Source organism: Arvicola amphibius, chromosome 17 (genome assembly GCF_903992535.2).
Source record: "Arvicola amphibius chromosome 17, mArvAmp1.2, whole genome shotgun sequence".
NCBI classification, from domain to species: domain Eukaryota; kingdom Metazoa; phylum Chordata; class Mammalia; order Rodentia; family Cricetidae; genus Arvicola; species Arvicola amphibius.
In genome coordinates, this window is record NC_052063.2 from 13,071,135 (window position 1) to 13,075,924 (window position 4,790).

The following is a 4,790-nucleotide window of genomic DNA, read 5'->3' on the forward strand; positions in this document are numbered from 1 at the left end:
CATACACATAGACACACCCATCTGGACATGGATTTATAATAGATTTGCATATAAAAAAGAAATGAAACTGAGCATGGATTGTGGATCAAGTGTCTTAGGACTGAAGATATAACTGTGACTCTGACTAGCAAAGTTGATGGGGTGCACTTTCTAGGCTGTATATACAACAGGTTCATATTTTATAAAATCAGTAATTTGTACGAGCAGAATGAGGCAGGGGGGACATGTTCGGACACTCCTGTAATGTCAACAATAAGGAAAGTGAGTGAGGGAATCTCAGAAATGAACCCAGACTGGAATACATGTATAGAAGCAGATGGGTAAAAGAATCAAGCAGTACTCCAGAAAAGGATGAATAAGAACAAGTTTACGTTCATGTGCAGGAATCAGGAAAGCCTCCTTGTGGTAACTGCATAAGGAAGAGATGCCAAGAAGAGATAAGTGGACACATGTGGACTATAAGGAATGAAAAAGAACAAGATGTCAGGCACTGGGTAGAGAACACACATAAGTTCTTGCACAGACACAGAAGGAAAGTCAAAGGTTTGTCATAAGTGTAGGTTGATCTGAGGGTAAAGAGCTAATCACTGGAAGTTTATTCCTTTTCAGTAATTGTTGGGAGCTGTGAACTCCCCAGATCCCGAATTTCTGGTAAACAACTTGTAATGCTTGCAGCTGCTCTGAGCACGAGACCCTCAGGAGTTCCTGATGGCAGGGGACTGATTTCTGGTGCGTTTGGCTGGGGCGTGGCTATCCCAACATAAGCTGCCCCTGGACACAATAAAGGGGACATTCTTGGGGCATTTTGGCATCAAGGATGACCTGTGTCTCTGTCTGTGAGTCATTGTGTGTTTCAATCTCCAGCCCCTTGCCCGGTTCACGAACTGTATGGTAGCGCATAGAGCACAGACAGGTGTCGTACGCTACAAGTAATGAGATAAAGACTCTTTAAAGTTCCTCACATTGTGGCAACCCCCAACCATAAAATTATCGTTGTCATGACTTCATAACTGTAATTTTGCTACTATTATGAATCATAAAACATCTGTGTTTTCTGATGGTCTTAGGAGACCTCTGTGAAAGGGTCGTTCAAACTCCCAAAGGGATCATGACTCATATGTGAAGAACTGCAGATACACGAAATGGTGTGAGCAAATGCACTTTCCAACCTATCCCTTCTATTAGTGTTAGTAATAGAATCAGCAGAAAACCACTGTCTATCAGTCAACACTACAGCTTACCTTTGTGGATTTAAAATCAAAACAGCCATGGCTTTTGTATAATTTTCAATAGCAATAGCGGCAGCTTCTCAGGATAGATGGAAGGAGAGGGAAGAGATGTATCCAACTGCAGAGAATTATGGTAACTGATTATCCGCCATAAGCCCTAGAGGAAAGGGGAGGAGGTGAAAAGATGGGGGAGCTTGTGGAATGCAACCCTCAGAAGGCAAGAGTCAAGTACAGTCAAGGGTACCCTAACAAGAAGATGAAGTAACTAGGAGTAATAGTTGGAAGATGTGACAGTGACGGTGTGTTATTGGCTAGGAATGTGACCTCGCTATCCATGAGAAGACAGCACAGTAACATGCCACGAAGACAAACGAAGCATGCCTGTGGAGAATCGTGTCACTGGGAATGATGACACAGGTATGTGTGGAAGGGAGAGGGAGCCAGGATCAAAGTTGAGTGCTAGGCCAAGAAGTTGTAGGTAACAGGTAACGAAGCAAAGTATCATAAAGTCAGAAGAGATTCACCTGTTGACAGAGCAAAGAGGCAAAATCTCTTGGAAGATAAAACGTTGGGAAGAAATTCTCCCATCCATGAAATGGGAGTGAAAATGGCTGCCAGAGAAAAATCTTCGTAAGGAGCTGTGCTTTTCAAGATAAAGTAAGGAATGGAAAATCTTCCCCAAGAGACCAAAGACACATACATTTACAGACTGTAGATCAGCTTTAAGTGATCGTGGGAGGGAAATGCCTACGGTTGTGGATGCAGGCAATTTGGTACATATGGGTTTATGGTAACACTGGTAGAAATGGGGTTGTTCACCCCCTCCTTGATGTGTCGAAAGCACCCAAGACAATGGAGGATTCATAGGTCCTTATAAGAAGATAACTAAAAGTTGTGAGCAATAGCTTCAATGATTAGCATCAGGGGTATAATGTATGTGTCCTCACTTGTACCACTTTGATACATTCTTTTAGAACCAGTGCCAAGGGAAGATAATGGATTGTGACTGCTGGTGTTGGATAACTTGTTACAGAATAGAAAGAAGTAATCATTAGAAAAAGTCTCTCTACTTATTTTTCCAGCACTAATACGGTTGAAGCAATCAACCTAGTTTTTGATTCTGTAAGGAGTTGTAGCCAAAAAGGTTCCATAAAGCCTCAGTTATGAGCTAGTGCAACTTGTCATAATAACTGATTCCCTGGGGTTTCTGATAAACAAGCTTAGTCTCTATTAGGAAAATTATCAGGAGACTAAAAGATGTTTACTGAGGATAAAACAGACTGGAACTGGTAATTAATCCTTCCTCCCTGCTCGGTGCTGATTAGGTCCCCAGGAGGTTGTTACAAACTTGAACACTAGCCGTTCCAAACAGATTTTGAAACTTTGCAAGAAGCCCAAATAAGATCAAGGGAAATAATTGAAGAAATTATCATGTTTATAAGAATAAATATAAGTGTGGTTAATTTGGAAAGCTTGAGGAATTAAAATTTTTGCTTAAATTTTGCACTATGACAAGTATCTTGTCTATTTATTTATTCGTTTTATTTTAACAGAGGCTCGTGTATCCAATCAGGCCTTAAACTAATATATCAGAGAATGGCTTTAAATTTTCATTCTTCTTATTACCGACTGCTGAGATTATAGGTATCACTGCAGTCTGATTGGGAGGTACTGGAGTTTGAGCACAGAGTTTTGCAAAGACTAGGCAAGCACTCTTCCAACATAACCCACTAGTCTTGGCTTTTAAATTGTGATAAATGTGATGTGTCTACTACTTTGGTAGATAGTATTCTGAAACTGGAGGAAGACATTATTCAAACACCAGTTTAGCAATGGCCATTATGGGAATATTGTTTCTGGAACTAATCCTGCAAAATCAGCCAGAACCTTGAAGGAAGGTCTATGCCAATCTAATTCTTCCCTTCCTTGTCAATATGCACATGGAATTTAAATAATAAGAGAAGTGAAAGAACTATTAGGTATTTCATGGATTCTTGCCAACTTATTATTATTCTAAAATAATAATACCCAAGAGCACTAAAATCTACTGACAGGTAAACAGGTCTAAAATAGAACCTAAGGAGCTGGGAGCTACCACTGCCTTTATCATCCACTCCTATTGCCATCATGTAAGTTCAGCATCATCCAAGACACAGGGTACTGAAACAATGGGAAACACAATTGTTTTTTTTTTCTGTCTTGTGCTGTGTGTAGTGCTGGATATTAGCATCTATCCAGTGATAATCACACTGCCTAAGAGTGCATTGGAAGAATTCAGAGCTTACAAATTGTCTGACTCAATGCAGGACTTTGCTGCTAAACAGAGCTGCTACAGGAACCAAGATTTGGCCTTTCAACCACAATCTAATTTTCCCCACATGAAAGATCAGGAAAAATGCCCTGCTACAAGATAGCCTCTATTTTGGGGGGTGATCTTCACAGGCTTCCTACCCTAGTCATCATTATTATTTCCATTCTAAATAAAGTTGGTCCCAACAAAAGGAATATGCATTAAATTAAACCTGTCAATTCAAAGCAAGTCTGGATGGTGGAAATGACAGATTCGAGGGAGACTCTCAACAGGATGGGTGGAGAAAGATATTTTGAAGGCAGAGAAGTCTGGGAAAGTGGTCTAAGGAGAAGGGTTAGATCCTGAGAATAGACCCTAATATTACACATGTTTGCCCAGAGCTAAACTGGCTTTCAGAATCCAATACAGCTATTTAGTTTGGTCATGTAGGAAAGATTCTTGATGCACAAGAGTTGGGCTTCTAGAAGTCCATAAAATATAACATTACAGAAGATGCTACTGTTCTCTAGGTCTTCTATAGTTTGGAATGTAAGGCATGGAAAACTAACATACTTTTTTATTCTCTCCCTGTAATGAAACTCACCTTTACAAACAATTTCCTATAACAAAAGTTTAAAACAATTTTTTTTAATTTGGAGATTTTTTTCTTATGTAATTTGATTTGTTTGGCTCTTTTTAGTTAAAAGAGGGAAAGGAGACTTTCTAGAACACTCAGATCATATTTGTGCATTATTTCAAGAAATAAGGCTTTTAAAAGTCTTCATACAAGAGGTACATTGTTCACTGTTATCAAAGCAGTCTAGGTAATCAGAATAATTTTGGATATCTTTTCTTGCACAAAGTAAAATGGGTAAGGCTTTTGCAACATTTGAGATTTCAGTTAACAGTGGAAAGTGAAGAACGTAATTCAAGACAGGCAAAGTGTGGAGAAAATATTTATTAGACTATTTACTTAAGAATCCTTCATCTATAATAACCTCATGCTCATTTCCCTTCCTTTCAAAGTTGGTGAATTTGTTATAGATGAGCTGCATTAAAACTAACAATTTTCTACTTAAATATTTTTAGGTGACGTGTTGGCAATGGTAACTCTAATTAACACCATTGAAAGCTTTGTGTACTGTGTAATTGGGATTATGCAGCTTAGCTTGTGTGACTATAAAATAATGTGTGGTTTTTAAAGACAGAGAAGCCTTCTCCAGGTTAGATTTTCCAAACAGAAGGTTGAGTGTTATAAATTCCACCTCCCA